This window comes from Saccopteryx bilineata, chromosome 6 (genome assembly GCF_036850765.1).
Source record: "Saccopteryx bilineata isolate mSacBil1 chromosome 6, mSacBil1_pri_phased_curated, whole genome shotgun sequence".
Lineage (NCBI taxonomy): Eukaryota > Metazoa > Chordata > Mammalia > Chiroptera > Emballonuridae > Saccopteryx > Saccopteryx bilineata.
The window spans coordinates 70872376-70892398 of NC_089495.1; the positions used below are offsets into that span (position 1 = coordinate 70872376).

General features: G+C 39.0%; 1 protein-coding gene and 1 pseudogene across 1 annotated transcript in view; one reads left to right on the forward strand and one right to left on the reverse strand.

The window, feature by feature from the left end:
• The window catches only part of NDFIP2 (Nedd4 family interacting protein 2), an 83503-nt gene that overhangs the window by 52332 nt on the left and 11148 nt on the right, over positions 1-20023 (reverse strand). The gene's annotated exons all lie outside the window — the stretch shown is intronic.
• On the forward strand, positions 13026-14475 carry LOC136308536 (high mobility group protein B2 pseudogene; annotated as a pseudogene).

The following is a 20023-nucleotide window of genomic DNA, read 5'->3' on the forward strand; positions in this document are numbered from 1 at the left end:
TTCAGTTTGTGTGGAACTCCGGAATGCTCCGAGGATAAATATTTCTGTTTCTAGTTGATAAATTTGTTGTGATTTTGGGGAGATCTGTCGGACGCGCTGCTCACGGCGCCATTTCCGTGACATCACTCTCCGTTTTATTATTTTTAACCCCTTTCTTACAAATTCTAAAAAGCATAACTCAAAAAATGTAACAAAAATGTTTTGTAATGTCAGAATAAATTTAATTCTGTCATATTTATTTTGTTTAATTACCATTAAAGCACGCTTGGACTTTATATATTTTTTCTTTAATATTTGACTTAATTATTATAACATATTTCTCAGAAATTTGTATATAGTGCGCCTACAATTATTTGTAGGATTTTAAATGCGCCCCAACTTCAAAAAGTTTGAGAACCACCACACTAGGGTTTTCGTCTCTCTACAATGCAAGCACGTTGTTTAGATATATTTATTAATGACTATGCTATGGTATTAAACAACGAGGTTATCTGTGGTAGACATGTCATTGTTTCTGTAAAGTCCTTTCTACCCCTCTTTCATTATAAATTCACAGTGGGGATGATTCAGAAGAAGCCACCCCAAGACGTGCCTCAGTGCTATGTGAATTATTTTGAGCTAAAGGCAACCAAAACCCTCCCGACTAAAAATAAACTTCTGCCTGCTCCCTACTAACTAGAAGAATTTAAATCAGGAGCCTCATCCACAATAAGCATTATCTCCAGAAATGACTTTTTCCTGTTGAGGTGGTAGGGCAGACTAGTAATTACTGAACATGTGTTCCCTCTAAAGTACAATAACTCATCCCTAGCTCAGAATGTCTTATATACTTCAATTTCCCTTTCTGTCTCTAAACCTGTCATGTTATGTAGGTTCTCCGTACATATGTATATAATTAAATGTGCTTATTTTCTCTTGTTAAGCTATCTCATGTTTGGTTATTAGACCAGGCAAAATACCTTGAGGTTAAAGTTTTTTCCTTCCTCAAAAGAGTAATTTGGTGGGACGGAAGCCACTCTACTCCAGGACTGGGCCTTGACTGTCTACATCAGTCAGGACAATGCTCTTCTTTGACATATCACCTAGTTCCCAACCAGCATGGCCTCCTCCTAGGCAAAGTGCCTGAGTCAAAGGTGGGCAACAAATAAGCTAAGATGACCCACTCATAAGGTACCCAAAACTACTGTGGATGGTGGAGGGAGAACTGACGACTGGAAAAGAAGCAGTAAAGTTGGGAGACAGATGAGACCCTCTCCTCCTCCCTCAACACAGCTGAGGTAACACCATGGCACGTTTTAGTATTTGTTTAAATTAATACAGATAAGTAATTCCAAAGCAAATGTGCCTCCCATCAAATGATGCTTTATTAGATATAATAATACAGAGGCATTCCATTGTTTAAGATGTCCTTAAGTGGCTTGGGGACCAAAATTTAGAATACCCACTGGAGAAAGTGCTCTTATGCATTTTTCAAAAGCAGAAGAAATTTTAAATAATAATGTTTTAATTATAAAACTACTCAAAATCCAGAGTTTTTGAAATAGTCCAATGTTCTGATTTTTCTATCTACCATACTGGTATCCTATAAAACATAGGCATTGATTAACATAATGATAATGGCAAGTTGTAATGAAAGTCTTTGTTCCTTTCTGTTTTCTTTCTTTTTTTTTTTTTTTTTTTTTTTTTTTTTTTGTATTTTTCTGAAGCTGGAAACGGGGAGAGACAGTCAGACAGACTCACGCATGCGCCCGACTGGGATCCACCCGGCACGCCCACCGGGGCGATGCTCTGCCCCTCCGGGGCGTCACTCTGCCGAGACCAGAGCCACTCCAGCGCCTGGGGCAGAGGCCAAGGAGCCATCCCCAGAGCCCGGGCCATCTTTGCTCCAATGGAGCCTTGGCTGCGGGAGGGGAAGAGAGAGACAGAGAGAAAGGAGGGGGGGTGGAGAAGCAAATGGGCGCTTCTCCTATGTGCCCTGGCCGGGAATCGAACCTGGGTCCCCCGCACACCAGGCCGACGCTCTACCACTGAGCCAACTGGCCAGGGCCTTTCTGTTTTCTTAATCAAATTAAATAATGACACTTTCTTCAGAAAGTTTCTAAGCTGCATGTACAAAATTAGTCATAAAAGGTGGTAGCTGATGAAGTTTAAAATGCAAAATTGGCTAAGAAGTATACAAAGAACTGAGACCTCAGACATTAAAGTATAGTAAAAATATCAAAATAAATATCATCAGACTTCAGATAAGCCCCCTTCAATCAAAATCTGAACATTTTCAAAAGCAAAACTATTCAGACACAGGAATAAAAAATAAGAGCTAGTAAATTCTAATTGCAGCCATTTTCTTCCAGGAAGCCACAAGTTGCAAGTTTGTGCTGTGCTTCATGAGGCCCTGGAAGATCAGGGACCCTGGCAACCTCTGGTGAGGTTTGGGAATGTTTCTATCTTCCCAATCAAATGGTAAGATTCTAGAATTTAGAAAGTATGCTTTATCCCTTCTGGTATTCCCCTGTACAGACAACAGAGTTTAAGGCATAGAGTAAGCTTCACATTAAATGAATAGTTCCCTAAGACTTCTAGATTTTTTCTTTTACCAAAAGGCAGGAGAGGCCCTGGCAGGTTGGCTCAGTAGTAAAGCGACGGGCTGGCAAGTGGATGTCCCAGATTCAATTCCCAGTCAGGGCACATAGGAGAAGCAACCATCTGCTTCTTCTCCCTCTACCTCTCTCTCCCTTTTCTCTAAATCTCTCTTCCTCAACTGGCTCTGCTGGAGCAAGTTGGCCCCAGGTGCTGAGGATGGCTCCGTGGCCTGGCCTCAGGCACCAAAATAGCTTGGTTGCTGAGCAACAGAGCAACAGCTCCAGATGGGTAGAGCATCACCCGGTAGGGGGCTTCCGAGGTGGACCTCACTCCCAGTGTATGTGAGAGTCTGTCACTCTACCTCCCCGTTTTTCACTTAGGAAAAATGAAAAAAAGGTAGAAGAGAGCTTAGTCAATGGATGCACTGAACATCTCAGGATCATGAAATTCTATGATTACTATCATGCTTTACACATAGTAGGAATTTGAAATATATAATCATTCAACTTCTGTGGGCAGTGACCATAATTCAATAAGCAAATACTTGTCTCCAAAAGCTTAATTAAACCATAGATCACTGAATTAGACATTCTAAACAAGAGTACAAATTCCAACCCCACATCACCCAAGTTTTTAGAATAACTGATTTACAAACGTCCTTGCCAAAGCCAGACGACTGCCTACCGTAGAGACACAAAAATGCCAAGCTACATTATCTCCCATACAAAATCAGAGTTGCTAAGGCTAACATCACTGGGTTAGAAACAGACTGTTTACAAAGTGATGAAAAAAGTTGTCAGTGACATAGAGCAAACAACAATAACCAATATTCATACACAGAGTTTTGTTAAAAAAATAGTTTACTAAAGAATATAGTACCAAAAATAAAAACATGCACTAAAAGGGTGACTGACCTTTTGATACAAGTTAATAAAAATGAAAATTCCAAGAAAAACAAACTTTATTGGACAAAAAGAATGAAACAACAGCCCATCAGAAGAAATACAAATTACTGTATTTCACCATGAATAAGATGCTCCCATGTATAAGACGCGCCTTAATTTCGGGGCCCGAAATTTGAAAAAAAATGTATTACATAAAGTTATTGAACTCAAGTTCAATTCATCATAAAACTCATACAACTCCTCATCACTGTCAAAACTCCCATCCATCTGCTTGTCCTCATCTGTGATAACGAATCACTGTCTTCAACAATGAGCGCAAAAACAAGTGCAAAAAAGCAGGAAATGAAAGGAAAAACATCTGCAATCACTGTATAAGACACACCCAGTTTTTAGACCCCAAATTTTTTGAAAAAATGTGTCTTATATATGAGGAAATATGGTGTTAATAAAACTATATTTCCAATAATTAAAGAAGCAAAAACTGTGTTGGAAAGAATGAAACAGAAATAGAACTATTGCTAGTAAGACTATAAATTCATTCAACCACCTTGAAGAGCAATTTCACAATTCCTACTAAGGCCAAAGGGATGTAGTACAAGTACATACTTGCAGATGTCAACACTAGAAAACTTACACTAGCACATAGAGACATGAACAAGAATGCTCATGGCAATACTATTTGTTAATAGTGAGACACCAAAAACAACCATCTGGCCAGTAGGAAATTAATATTATTCCATGATTTATACAGCATAATTCAACATTCTAAATTGATAAATTAGACCTATATGAATCATCACAGATATATCTTTAAAACATGCTAAGTGAATACAGAAAGCTGAAATAGTATAAAAGGGCAAAAAACTAACATACATTTTCACAATCTAAAACTAAGTACTACGTTATACAGACACACACATATGTAATAAAAATATTCAGCTATTATATATATCAAATTCAAGACAGTGTAAGGAAGAAGATAGGAGCAAGACATGAATGTAGGTTTTAGGTAATCTTTTCTTTAAAAAGAAAAGAGAAAGAAAATGCTCAACACCTGAAACAAATTCAGCAAAATGCTAACTAACATCTATCATCTCTCCATTATAATATGGAGCCATCCTTTACATTATTCTCTGTTCTTTCTTTATGCTTGAAATGTTTCATAGTTTAACATTTATGATGTTTGTAATTAAAAGAAAAGTTGAGCTAGCCAATTGTCTTCCATAAGTCCTTGGAAAAAACTACTCCAACAAGAAAACCAGGCAATCAGAAAACTGATCAAATAAAAAGCAATTAAAGAGAAAAACAAAAGACACGGGTTACTATGGAATCCTTTCAAATACAGAATGCATGCAACATAAAAAGCTAAAGACTAAATAGCAGCTGACAAACAGAGAAAACATTATACACCTTTAAAAAGTAAGAATACACACAACGTAAAAGTCAGAAACTGAAGAAAGAAGAGATGAGAGCAAGTATTAGTACTATTCACCTCATCTACACAGCAGGCATTCAATCTCTAATATCTAAAATTAAAACATGCAGTTACTAAAATTTGTTAATGGTTTTCATACTCTTATTTTTAGTAAAATCCTAGAAAACCTAAAAGCTCTGTAGTTAAAAAAGAAATCCTTTATCTAGAATTCAACCTTTTTTTTTTTTTTTGTATTTTTCTGAAGTGTGAAGCAGGGAGGCAGAGAGACAGACTCCCTTATGCGCCCAACCAGGATCCATCCAGCAGGCCCACTAGGGGGAAATGCTCTGCCTATCTGGGGCATTGCTCCGTTGCAACGGGAACCATTCTAGTGCCTGAGACAGAGGCCACGGTGCCATCCTCAACTCCCTGGCCAACTTTACTCCCATGAAGCCTTGGCTGCAGCAGGGAAAGAGAGAGCTAAAGAGAAAGGAGAAGGGGAAGGGTGGAGAAGCAGATGGGCACTTCTCCTGTGTGCCCTGGCTGGGAATCAAACCCAGGACTTCCACATGCCAGGCTGACACTCTAACACTGAGCCAACCACCCAGGGCCTAGAATTCAACAGTTCTTTACAGTATTTTTCCTGGCTGTTAAATTTAAATAAAATCATATTTCATATTTTTATTTTTTTAAATAGAATAAATAGCATTATCTCATTCTTATAACCTTATTCCTATTTATAAATACAAATGGAGTGATATTCAATAAATGATAACAGAAATTATTTCTTGTTGAAAAGATCTGGGTTTCTAGATTGCTTCTTTCTTTGTACTCAAACTCCCTGTATTTAAACAAATAAGTGTGTATCACTATTATAAAAATAAAAAAGGTCATTACAAAAACAATCACTTGCCTGACCTCTGGTGGCACAGTGGATAAAGCGTCAACCTGGGAACACTGAGGTTTGCGGTTCAAAACCCTGCACTTGTCAAGGCATATATGGGAGTTGATGCTTCCTGCTCCTCCCCACTTTCTCTTTCTTACTTTCTTCCTCCCTCCCTCCCTCTCTCTCTCTCTCTCTCCCCTCTCTAAAATGAATAAATAAAAATAAATAAATAGAACAAAAATAATCACACTTTAGCCTGGTAATTCTCATTTTAAGACTACCCCTAGAGAAAGTAATCAGACACTTAAGACAGGATTCTTTTATAAAGCTGTTACATTTCAAAACAGCACTATAATAATGGAAAACTGGAAACAATCTATTCCAGCAATTTTCAACCCTTTTCATGGTACACATAAATGAATTACTAAAATTCTGCAGCACATCAAAAAATTTATTTTTTGCCGACCTGACAAAAAAAGTTATGTATAACTGTGATTCTTTCACACCAGATGGCTATTGTGTTGGCTGCTGTCATTTCTTTATTATACACTCTTAAAGGAAAAGAGGTCAGTGCCATGGACTAAAGTCGGGTATTGCATGTTTTAAAAATTCTCTCTGCACACACATTGAAAATCGCTGATCTATTTATCCAAAATAGAATAAAAACAGAGTATCAATGTAATAGGCTATTATACTTACTTAATAACCTAAGAAACTGCTCAGAATACAGTGTTAAAAAAGTAACAATGGCCTGACCTGTGGTGGCACAATGGGTAAAGCGTCAACCTGGAATGCTGACGTCGCCGGATCAAAATCCCGGGCTTCCCTGGTCAAGGCACAAATGGGAGTTGATGTTTTCTGCTCCTCCCCCTTTCTCTCTCTTTGTTTCCCCTCTCTAAAATGAATAAGTAAAATCTTAAATAAAAAAAAAGTAACAAGATCGTGTCTGTGTGTGTGTGTATAAATAATATTTTATTCCAATCTTAAATAAGACAAAATATTGTTTCAAAATGACAATAGGCAAATTGGGTAACATTGCAAGTCATTTGTTATTTTCTTGGGATTTTTTTTTCTTTACTTTTCTTCATTTTTTCCAAATTCTCTAGAAGAGATGAAAGTAAAAAATATTTTTTGTTCTTAATGTAAGAGAGAATGTAATATGTAAAAGAGATTTCTATCTATGCTTAAAGGAATAAATTTCTATAAGTTAGAAAACTGACATTTGTGAAGTTTCTCAGTGATACTAAAAAATAAATCATCACAGATTCTATATCCATTTAATAACATTTTAAAACCATCATCTTTACAAGAAAAGTTAGGTAAACTTGGAAATAATCATGTTTGTTATTTTCCATCAATCAGTTAACAGAACTAATACTTAAAGTAACACCAGTCTGTATCCTGTTTAGTGTAATTTTCTAATGAAACTCATTTTAGAGGTCAAAATGATTCAAAAGGGCTTTCTGTCTCTTTCCCATGTAACAGCTTTATTAGCGGTGCCCTTCTGCCTTAACTAGTTGCTAATCACATTATGTCTAGATGTAAAGGGACAGCAGTTCTGCCATTTACTTTCAAATGTTTCAGAAAAAAATATAGTGTTTATGCATGTGTGTAGATAGATAGCTATCAATACATAGAGCACAAAGGGAGAATAGCACAAAGCAAATGTGATAAAATGTCAACATTTCAGGAAACAGGGTGAATGTTAAACAGGAATTTTTTGTACTATTTTCTATAAGTCTAAAATTATTTTAAAGTACTTAAAGAAAAAGCAAAATGTTACATGATAAGAAAGTAGAAAACATGTAAAAAAAATAGATTAATTTAACACTCTACAATCCAGTGGAAATCTAATAATTTCCACTCTATTGCTTTAATATGATCATTAAAAATCTCTATACCTTGGCCTTGGCTGGGTAGCTCAGTTGGTCAGAACATCATCCAACATACCAAACTTGTGGGTTTGAACCCCAGACAAGGCACATACAAGAATCAACCAATGAATGCATAAATAAGTGTAACTACAAACTGATGTTTTTCTCCCCTCCTTTCTCTTTAAAAAAAAAAACCCTCTAGACATTCATTCATTCATTTTACAAAATGATTTTATACTTTTTCGACTTTTAATCAAAATACAATTTTTCCTAGATGGCACTACACTCTTTAAAAGCCTAAAGAATGTTAATCCGGCCCTGGCCAGTTGGCTCAGCAGTAGAGCGTCGGCCTGGCGTGAGGGGGACCCGGGTTCGATTCCCGGCCAGGGCACATAGGAGAAGCGCCCATTTGCTTCTCCACCCCCCCTCCTTCCTCTCTGTCTCTCTTCCCCACCCGCAGCCAAGGCTCCATTGGAGCAAAGATGGCCCAGGCGCTGGAGATGGCTCCTTGGCCTCTGCCCCAGGCGCTAGACGCTAGAGTGGCTCTGGTTTCGGCAGAGCGACGCCCCAGAGGAGCGGAGCATCGCCCCTGGTGGGCGTGCCGGGTGGATCCCGGTCGGGCGCATGCGGGAGTCTGTCTGGCTGTCTCTCCCCGTTTCCAGCTTCAGAAAAATACAAAAAAAAAAAAAAAAAGGATGTTAATCCTCGCACAAAGTCCCCTTTATCTGGAACAAGAAGACAAAAAAAATTTTCTTGGACATTGCCACGATCAACATCAAGAGCCTCTCTTAAGTTACCTGTTTAAACAGCTGCCAGCCCTACTCGTCCAGATCTTTTTAGTCTACTGCTCACAAAAATTCGGGGATATTTAAAACTGAATATGAAGCTATAAAACATCCCCTAATTTTTGTGGGCAGTAAGTATATTTACAAAGGTCCAAACATTCCCAAGTGAGTAAGACTTACAAGCCAGCTTCGCACCCCCAATATTACCCCCTGTACCTTAAATCCTATTATAATATAGGATGGCTAAACAAACCTAACACTTCAACTACTAAAACAGAGAGTAGTAATAATATCCAGAGTTGAGTGGTCCAAAAATTACATTAGTTCTTCTCTGACCTGATTAGTAGAACTGCTTCCACTAAAAATATCAGAGTTCTACATTTTACTTCCTCATGACAACCTCCTGGCTTTTACCTTTCTTACTCCTTTGCTGCCACTATGTCTAGTCTTCGGGCCTTCCATTTGCTGTCCCATGGTTACTTTTCTAGCCTATGCAGCTTAGACAATAAAAGGAAACAATTACATGACACTCACTCCCAAATTCCTAGTTCCCACATCCTCTGCCACGTCTACCCCAAGGAGACCCAATCTGGACAAGTCTAGCCATCTATCTACTGTGAAGGAGGAAAACACATCACACAATTGTGTAGTTGGTGCCAGGACAAATTTAGTTTCTGATCCCAGCAGGGCTGTCAGAACCAGTCGTCACTGTGGCAGGTGTTTCAACTCCACCCCTCTCCTATTCTCCGCTTCCAACCATGGAACTCTCAGTCAAAATCTTTGCTTCCTACTTCACAGAGGAAAACAGGTTTTCAAGCAAAAATTCCTCCAACTTATCTCCCCCTGCATTTCTAAATTTGTCATTATGGCATCCATCCTAACTTATCTTCTTTGCTCCTAAATGCCAGACAACTGAACAGAGAAAATCCTGCCTCCCAAAGGATTGTTTTTTCTTTAAATAACATCTCTCCTTTTTTCTACAAACTCATTTCTCTCTAACCACATATATGTTCTATTCATGCCATACTTTAAAAAGGAAAAATCCTGACCCCAACAAAAATGAAAAACCTTTCCTAGTGCTTTTCAAATTATGTATTTCCATCTCTCCCTCTTTCCTTCAGTGGCATCCTAAAAGAAAAAGAAAAACACAACACATATCTATCATCATTCTGTGCACTTCCAATGCTCATTTCAACTCCCTAATCCCTTACTATCTGGCTTTCAAACAGATCTTCCTAAGAACCTGTTAAATCCAAAAACCTTTTTTTTCAGACTCACCCTACCAAAAACTCTAATACACTGAATACAGTTGAGTGTATTCTAACTAGTGTTTCTTTAGTTTCCAGAGAACTATTCCCCTCTGCTTTTCCTTCTACCAGAATGACTATTGATTGTTTCTTTTATAGGGGCCCTGTCTTCCACTGCCAACTTGAGTCTAGCTAAAACTGAATCCAGAGCTGCGGAGACTGCCTTTGACACACAGACTGGATAGAAGCTAAATGATGTGTAATTGGTTTTAGTTTCATTTGCAAGGGCTTAAGGCAACTAACTCCATGTAATATTGTTAAAGTTACTATTACAAGCATTCATTTATCATTTTAAAAACTAGTATGGTGTGCTCACTTGCTTCATTCTTTTAGATAATCAGGTAGTTGCTATATGAATAACTAGAAAAGATGGTAATTTGATGCCAGAAGATCTAAATTTAAGATATACATCTATCGCCTGACTAGGCAGTGGCGCAGTAGATAAGAGTGTTGACCTGGGATGCTAAGGACTCAGGTTCAAAACCTTAAAGTCGCTGGGAGCCTGGGATCACAGACATGAATGACCCCATGGTTGCTGACTTGAAGCCCAAAGTTGCTGGCTTGAGCAAGAGATCAGTGGCTTGTCTGGTGCCCCCCACCCCCACCCCGCCAAGGCACATAAGAGAAAGCAATGAACAACTAAGGTGGCACCAACTATGAGTGGTGCCATACATGACACTCACCCCCAGATTCCTAGTTCATCTCTCTCCTTTCTGTCTGACTCTCACACTAAAAAAAAGATACAGATTTAGCACTCCCTATCAGAATTGAGGAGCCACTGAGCCACTTCATCCGCAGGTGTTGTAAGGTACCAAAAAATACAGAATTAATATTTTGAGAGGCTTGGAGAACATTTTTATTAATTTGGGTTAAGGAGTGCAGAGAAATTATGAGAGTAGTCTCTGTACTGTGTGACTGGCATAACCAGGATGGCCCTTGGCATTGTATTGTAAATGCAAGGGAAGGAAAACATGGATTCCCAGACATTCCACCACACCTGTGGGGAAAGGGGTGAATGGCTAGCCAGGTGCAGGAAGAGAAAAGCCAAAATAAACCTTTTCTTATAGCAATGAGTCATTTGCGGGCATTTGTCCCCACCGAAACTACCTCTCCTATGTAAATGCGTGTGTGACTCTGGACAGAGAGATAGCAGATAAACACTAGATAATATAGGAATGCCTTTAATATGTAAAGAGACATCTTTCTACCATTGTGTTGGCTTGTAAATTTTGTTTTCTCCAAAATGATGTATGGTTTGCAAATTGAACGTTGTCCTATCATGTTAAAGGACATATGACTATAACCAATAGCAGTAAGGGGCTCCTAATTGCAATTTTTGCTTCTGTACTTCCCACTTACAAAACTATAAAAACTAAGTAAAACAAAGGGCCAGTGCGCTCTCCCTCAGATTTCTGTCGGAGCTGCTGCCGCTTGGCCAAGCTAGACAATAAAGCTTTGGTGTGTAAATGACGGACATTGTTCCTGTCCTTCATGCTTTGGGTCCCTCCGAATTTGGCTTAACAAGAATAACCCTGATTGGGTCTTCAAGCCTCATCTTGATTCTGTGATTCATTCATTTTCACCAGTCAGGCAGTTATCAATCAGTCACTTGACTAATTTGACTAAGTAATATGCTCTAGGTCAGGGGTCTCAAACTCGCGGCCCGCCGAACAATTTTGTGCGGCCCGCAGACTTTTCAACTGCAGTGAGAAAAGTGTTGTGTAACAGTTGCCTTTTGTAGACCTAGTGCGGCCTGCCTAACGGCTGTGATCTTGCTCTGCGGCCCACATGCTGAGTTGAGTTTGAGACCCCTGCTCTAGATAGTATATCAGGTGCAGGAAACAGGTTCAAATCTCAACCCATCGACTCCTAGGACTTCTAGCTTCTAATAACTAGGAGCTCTGGGGCAAGGGCTGCAACACGGAAAAGGAAGGAAAATAAGTATACATATTCAATGATAAACTAGGGAGCCAAGACCAGCAAGGACTGGGCTGGAAATACCAACCTTTTTCAGAGAAAGTTTTGTTCTTCCCTCAGCAAACACAGAGAAGCTAAGAACAGTATCCTCAACCAAAACTAAATACAGTAATATCAATTACTAAGCAATGTTGTTGATGATTTATCCAAGGGGCATGGAAAATGTCAAGATGCCACTGCAGGCAGCAAATGTCAAGATGTTAAAGGGATCATCTGTCAGTGTATATGCCAAAGCAAACCCTCAAAAGTTGGCTGATAAATCTATACACTTAATCTGAATAATTTCATATCAGAAGCCAAACACACACACACACACACACACACACACACACACACACACACACACGTGTTCAGTTTCTCAAAAAGTTAGCAATCACCTGCCCTATGTATTTATTCCTGTATAAATAACAGCTATAAATTTCTTTATTCCTCTATAAATAATACTTATTCTCATATTACAATGATCACTCTAATGCAGTGGTTCTCAAAGTGTGTGCCAGGGCGCACTGGTGTGCCCTAGAAGATTTCCAGGCGTGCCCTATGCTATTCCACAGAAATATGTGCCTGTTGGGAACCAAAAACCAACAGGGTTTTTGGAGTTAAGATTTTTGGGGGACAGAGATGTGGGGAATTGGCTGAAGCTGACAGTCTGCCCAACCCCCCACCTCACTTGCCTGATTAGGTTGCAAAAGGCTGTTAAACTGTGGTGCTGGATTGCTTACACTACCCCCCATGTTCCCCAGAAAGACCAGAGGCAAGTTTCTTCTATTCTTTGTTTGATGTAAAGTTAAGATGATATGTATGGTAGGACTTTTCTGCACTCCACACAATTAAGAGTAAAAAAAGGGAGGAATTCTTCAATGTGTTGACGAAGAAATGAGAGTTTGCCTTTCAAATATATGCCCAAACATTGAAGAAATCGCTAGGACATAACAGGCTCATGTTTCTCATAAACACAAGAATGAAAAAATACATTCACGCTGGGACCTGCCGAATTTACTAAATCCTACTAAGAATGTATCTATATAAAAAAATAACTTTTTTGTCGTTTTATTATTTTTTAACCCCTCTTTTTTACGAATTCTAAAAAGCATAACAAAAAATGTAACATAAAAATGTTTTTTAATGTCAGATTAAATTTAATTTTGTCGTATTTATTTTGTTTAGTTACCATAAAAGCACGCTTGGCGTTCATACCAGAGCTCAGCAAGGGAGGCCTCTTGGTCAGACCCGGCCGCACGGCGCAACTCTGAGAAAAACCTACCACCAGACGCCATCTGTCAGCCATGGCGAGGGGAAACCCCAACAAGCCCAGGGCAAAATGTCCTCGTAGGCCTTCTTCGCGCAAACCTGCGGGGAGGAGCACAAGAAGAAGCATCCGGACTCTCCCGTCAACTTCTCCGAGTTCTCCAAGAAGTGCTCGGAGAGATGGAAGACCACGTCAGCAAAGGAAAAGTCAAAGTTCGAAGATATGGCCAAGAGCAACAAAGCTCGCTATGACAGGGAGATGAAAAATTACGTTCCTCCCAAAGGTGACAAGAAGGACAAGAAAAAAGATCCCAATGCTCCTAAAAGGCCTCCACCTGCCTTCTTCCTGTTTTGCTCTGAACATCGCCCAAAGATCAAAAGTGAACACCTTGGTTTGTCCATTGGGGATACTGTGAAAAAACTGGGTGAAATGTGGTCTGAACAGTCAGTCAGCCAAAGATAAGCAACCATATGAGCAGAAGCAGCTAAGCTACAGGAGAAATATGAAAGGAGATTGCTGCATCCCGTGCTGAGGGCAAAAGTGAAGTGGGAGAGAAGGGTCCTGGCACGCACACAGGCTCAAAGAAGAAGAACGAACCAGAAGATGAAGAGGAGGAGGAAGAGGATGAAGATGAAGGATAACTGGCTATTCTGTAATGTGTATGGAGTATGTTTATATGCTCAGGCCAATTGTTTGGCTAAGAATGTGAATTCAAGTGCAGCTCAATACTAGCTTCAGTATAAAAACTGTACAGATTTTTGTATAGCTGATAAGGTTCTTTGTAGAGAAAATACTTTTTTAAAAATGCAGGTTGCAGTGGTAGAGCGTCGGCCTGGCGTGCCAGAGTCCCGGGTTCGATTCCTGGCCAGGGCACACAGGAGAGCGCCCATCTGCTTCTCTACCCCTCCCCCTCTCCTTCCTCTCTCTCTCTTCCCCTCCCGCAGCCAAGGCTCCATTGGAGCAAAGTTTGCCCCGGCACTGAGGATGGCTCCTTGGCCTCTGCCTCAGGTGCTAGAATGGCTCTGTCTGCGGCAAAGCAATGCCCCAGATGGGCAGAACATCGCCCCCTGGTGGGCATGCCGGGTGGATCCCAGTCAGGTGCATGTGGGAGTCTGTCTGACTGCCTCCCCGTTTGCAACTTCAGAAAAATGCAAAAAAAAAAAAAAAGAAAGAAAGAAAAAATAAAATAAAAATGCAGGTTTTTTTTTTTTAGTTTTTTTTTATTTTTTTTAAATATTTTATTATTTATTCATTTTAGAGAGGAGGGGGGGAGAGAGAGAGAGAGAGAGAGAGAGAGAGAGAGAGAGAGAGAGGAGAGAGAGGAGAGACAGACAGGGGGGAGGAGCTGGAAGCATTAACTCCCACATGTGCCCTGACCAGGCAAGCCCAGGGTTTCGAACCGGCGACCTCAGCATTTCCAGGTCGACGCTTTATCCACTGCGCCACCACAGGTCAGGCTAAAAATGCAGGTTGTAGCTTTCTGAGGGGCTACTGCATACAATTAGATTTTAAGGCTTCGGATGTTAAATGTTTCTAAATATTTAATGCTTTCTTTAATTTCTTGACTTGTGTATGGTGGCAAAGCAGACTCGGAATTAGTTTCATCTCAGTATAGTAAATTTTGGGTTATTTAGACTGTTACATTTTGTTTTTTAAAAAGTTTTATAATAAAATTATGTATATTTTAAAAAAGCACGCTTGGACTTTATATTTTTTCTTTAATATTTGACTTAATTATTATAACATATTTCTCAGAAATTTGTATATAGTGCGCCTACAGTTATTTGTAGGACTTTAAATGCACCCTGACTTTAAAAAGTTTGAGAACCACTGCTCTAATGCCACATTTTTAAAGACACTAGTCAATACAAAAACACTGTTACACCAAGGTTTTCCACAAAACTTGGCATGATGTGCATTTTCCATTAAAAATTTACATACATGAATTTCATTATTGCATTGATTTGCACTAGAAGATGCAATAACTTGTGCCTTTGAAGAAACCACCACAAAAATACTATCCGGAAAGATGAGTTGATACTTTTCTATAGAACTGAAATTGCAATTGTCAGCACACATAATTAACAAATTTACCAAGTAGTTTCAGAGGAGAAAAAGCCTAGTAATCTATATTTTTAACTTTACATTTTAAAAAACAACTCTGCTTTAAAGAGAAACCTCTAGTTAGCATGATTAAACACTGATAAGGACTCGAAATTATTTCATTATACATTCATTTTGCTTGTAATGACATCAATGTGTCACTGTGAAGGAATACATTATGTACAGATAAATAAAAAAATTGGCACAAATATTTCTGAGCCTGTTCAATAACTAACAGGCTAAAAATAAGCAGCATACTGGTTAAGTAAATAGGTGCTAGAATAAACTTTTCTAGATTCAAACCTAGGTTCCAACACTTACTAACTCTGTGACCTGCCTAAGTCTCATTTTTACCATCTATAAGATGGGGCTTATTGTCTCATATAAAGAATACAAAATTTAATACCTATACATGCTCAGAATAATACCTGACACAGGAGAAGACCAATAAATGTGGTTTTTTTTTAAAGCACTTTAGCCTGACCAGGCAGAGGCACAGTGGATAGAGCGTCGGACTGGGATGCTGAGGACCCAGGTTTGAGACCTCGAGGTCGCCAGCTTGAGCGCGGGCTCATCTGGCTTGAGCAAGGCTCAGGAGCTTGGACCCAAGGTCGCTGGCTCGAGCAAGGGGTTACTCAGTCTGCTGAAGGCCCACGGTCAAGGTACATATGAGAAAGCAATCAATGAACAACTAAGGTGTCGCAACAAAAAAAAACTAATGATTGATGCTTCTCATCTCTCTCTGTTCCTGTCTATCTGTCCCTATCTATCCCTCTCTCTGACTCTCACTGTCTCTGTTAAAAAAAAAAAAGCACTTTATACATCTCTTTTACTTTGTTCCCTAGAACAACCCTCTGAGGAGAGCCAGATTGAACAAACTTTAAATAATTGAATTGACACACCTACTTAGGGAGAAAGAAAGATTCTAATTCAAGTTTTAGTGTCTCTAAATTCAGGCTCTTTCTATTTATAGATACCTCATAAAAAAAACCTGACAGGTAGTCATTCATCTACCCTGCCACAAGATTACCTTTATGACTACTGCTGATGCAGTGAGTGCAATGCACACACATCTTTGAATCTACCTCTTCAATGCTACTACTCAGGCCACGCCACCATGATTCCTTACCTAAATTACTGTCACAGCTTCCTAACTAAGCTGCAGACACTGACATCTGCGAGGCCCCCAATGAAAAGGTTGGCTCAACAATAAATGACACAACAACAACAAAAACAAGAAATGACAGAACACTGAGGCCCACGGATCCACAAGTCAAAAACATATAAGCACAACTCATAGAATATATAGTATATAAACAGAGAAAGAAGAAACACTCAATTTTTTTTTAAAAAAGCTCCAATAAGAAATAAAAGTATTAGAAGAAAAATTAATGCAGGGAGTAGAAAAACAAAAATCTCAAAAATGTACAGTTGGCTCAAGTTCCAACATCAGAGCATAAGCCCCCTACCATCCAACCCTCCCACTGACAACAACATAAACTTGAAACTAAACACACACATACATACAAACTTTCTGAGCATTTTGAACTAAAAAAAAAATGAATATGTAAAGAGAAAATAAAACTTGGAGAAGCAACCTGCACAGATGAGCATTCCCCCCCTTTTTTTCAGCTTTGCTCTGAGGCAAAACCGTAGTTGTGAAGAGGCACGACAGCTTATGTTATTAAAACTGCAATAGAGCCTGACCAGGTGGTGGCGCAGTGGATAGAGCATCGGACTGGGATGCAGAGGACCCAGGTTCGAAACCCCAAGGTCGCCAGCTTGAGCGCAGGCTCATTTGGTTTGAGCAAAGCTCACCAGTTTAGACCCAAGGTCGCTGGATTGAGCAAGGGGTTAACTTGGTCTGCTGAAGGCCCATGGTCAAGGCACATATGAGAAAGCAATTAACGAACAACTAAAGCATCGCAATGAAGAACTGATGATTGATGCTTCTCATCTCTCTCCATTCCTGTCTCTCTGGCCCTATCTATCCCTCTCTCTGACTCTGTCTCTGTCAAATAAATAAATAAAAATAAATTCTACACACACACAAAAAAAACTGCAATAAAATCTGCCCATGCGGTGGCACAGTGGATAGAGCGTCAGACTGGGATGCAGAGGACTCAGGTTCGAAACATCAAAGTCACCAGCTTGAACGCGGACTCATCTGGTTTGAGCATAGCTCACCAACTTGAGCCCAAGGTTGCTGGTTGAAAAACATAATCTGTAGCCCCCCGGTCAAGGCACATATGAGAAAGCAATCAATGAACTAAGGTTGAATTGATGCTTCTCATCTCTCCCTTCTTGTCTGTCTGTCCCTCTCTCTGTCTCTCTGTGTCACCAAAATTAAAGACAAACAAAAAACAAAAAACACCTGCAATAGAAACCCTGCTATTTCTAGCCAGAAGAAGCATGGAATGGAGCCTGGACAGGCCAAAAGTTTAGGGGAAATCACTAACCCTTGAACAGTGCATGTGTAGAACTTGCCCAAAACAGATTTGTAAAGGCCTAAGAAATAAGGCTTAGATTTGAACCACTGAACAGTGCATGAAACAATATTTACAATCTAAAGCTGAGCTGACAACCTCTAAAACAATATAGATATCTATAGAGAGATTTTTTTTTTCCTCCAGAGGACCACAGCACAACATGCAGAAGATCCAGGATAAAATCCAAAATTATTAGAAATTCAAAATATTAGGAAATAAAAATAATTCTCTGGGAAAAAGGCAAACAAAAGATAGCAATTCCAAGAGAACTCAGATTATAGTTACCATGTAAGAATTTTATTTACTTTTTTTTAAGATCCTATTTTTTAATTTTTTTTATTGATTGATTTTAGAGAAAAAGAGGAAGGGCGGGGGAGAGAGAAACAATGATTTGTTGTTCCACTTATTTATGCTTTCATTGGTTGATTCTTGTATGTGTCCTGACCGGGGACTGAACCGCAACCTTCATGTATCAGAACAACACTAACCAACGGAGCTACCCTACCAGGGCTAAAGCAGCTATCATTGCTGTTCCAGGAAGTAAAGCAAAATTACTTGAAATCAATGAACTGACAGGGAATCTCAGCAGAGAAACAGAGACAATAAAAGTACCAAATAGAAATTTTGAAATAAAAAAAGGTAACTAAAAATAAAAAATAGTTCAATGAATGAAATCCATAGCACAATGAAGATGACAGAGGAAAGAGCCAGTGATTTTAAATGACTGATAACACTTATCCATTCTAAAGAAAAGAAAGGGATTGAAAATTAAATAAGCAAACAAAGAGCCACGTGGACTTTTAAAAAATTTAAAAGATTGATATGTAGTAATTTGAAGCTCAAAGGAAACAAAGGAAGGAGACTAGAGCAGGGGCGAAGAAAGTAAATTTATAAATTCAACCTCAGTGAGGCTAAAACAGAACAAATACAAAGACAACCACACCTAGGCACACCGTATTAATATTTCTAAAAATCAAAGATAAAGAAAAGTTACTGAAAGCAACCTCAGAAAAACAACATATTACAGAGAAACAATGTTTCAAATAACTACATATTTCTCAGCAGAAACCATGGTTGTCAGAAGAAAATGGAACATCTTAAAAGGCTGAGAGAAAAATACTCAGCCAAAAAGTCTACATGGAAAATACAGTGTGTTCGTAAAGTCATGGTGCAGTTTTGACTGGTCACAGGAAAGCAACAAAAGACGACAGAAATGTGAAATCTGCACCAAATAAATGGAAAACCCTCCCAGTTTCTGTAGGATGATGTGGCAGCATATGCACATGCGCAGATGATGATGTAACACTGTGTATACAGCAGAGCAGCCCACAGCCATGCCAGTCGAGATGTTTGGCAGTACAGAGGAAAGTTCTGTGTGTTCTGTGGCTCGCTAAATTCGAATCCATGACCAAAGTGCAATGTGAATATCAGCACGTTTATAACGAAGCGCCACCACATAGGAATAAGATTACTCGGTGGGATAAGCAGTTGAAGGAAACTGGCAGTTTGGTGGAGAAACCCCGTTCTGGTAGGCCATCAGTCAGTGACAAGTCTGTAGAGGCTACACGGGATAGCTACCTAAGGAGCCCTAAAAACTCTGTGCGTGAGCCCACATCGAACTGCACTGAATAGGTACGAAACTGGGAGAGTTTTCCTTTTATTTGGTGCAGATTTCACATTTCTATCATCTTTTGTTGCTTTCCTGTGACCGGTCAAAAGTGCACCATGACTTTACGGACACACTGTATATATTGATGTACTGCAGAAATAAAGATATTTCAGATAAAAGAGAATTGATTAACAGCTGATTTGTACTTTTTAAGAAATAGTACAGGAAGTTCTTTAGGCTGAAAAAGATTAATAAAGAGAAATTTGTTTCTTCAGGAATGAACAGAGCATAGGGAGAAGCATATAAAAAATATTTTTCCTCTTGTTTTTTAAAATATGTATTACTATTTTAAACGAAAACTGTAACATTGTTGGGGTTTTCCATGAAGGTATACAGAAAGCTTATGACAACTCTAACATCAAGGTTGGCCTACATAAGGGCACATTCAAGAATCAACCAAAGAATGCATAAACAAGTGAAACAATAAATCAATGTGTTTCTCTCTCTCTCTCTCTCTCTCTCTCTCTCTCTCCACCCTCTTCCATTATATCTTTAAAATCAATAAACACTTTTTTAAAAAGAATATCAACATACTATAGTTAGGCAAGACATAGTTATTTTATATAACAGAACTCCAGAGAAAACTGTTTACTTTTTAAACATAAGATAATATACCAGTAACCTCATGCATACTCCTGAAATCATTCAGAAAAGGCATTCATTTATTTCTTTAGTAAGTACTACTTACTATGTATCTATAATGGGCCCAACAACTATACTATATACCAAGGGTCCCCAAACTACGGCCAGCGGGCCACATGCGGCCCCCTGAGGCCATTTATCCG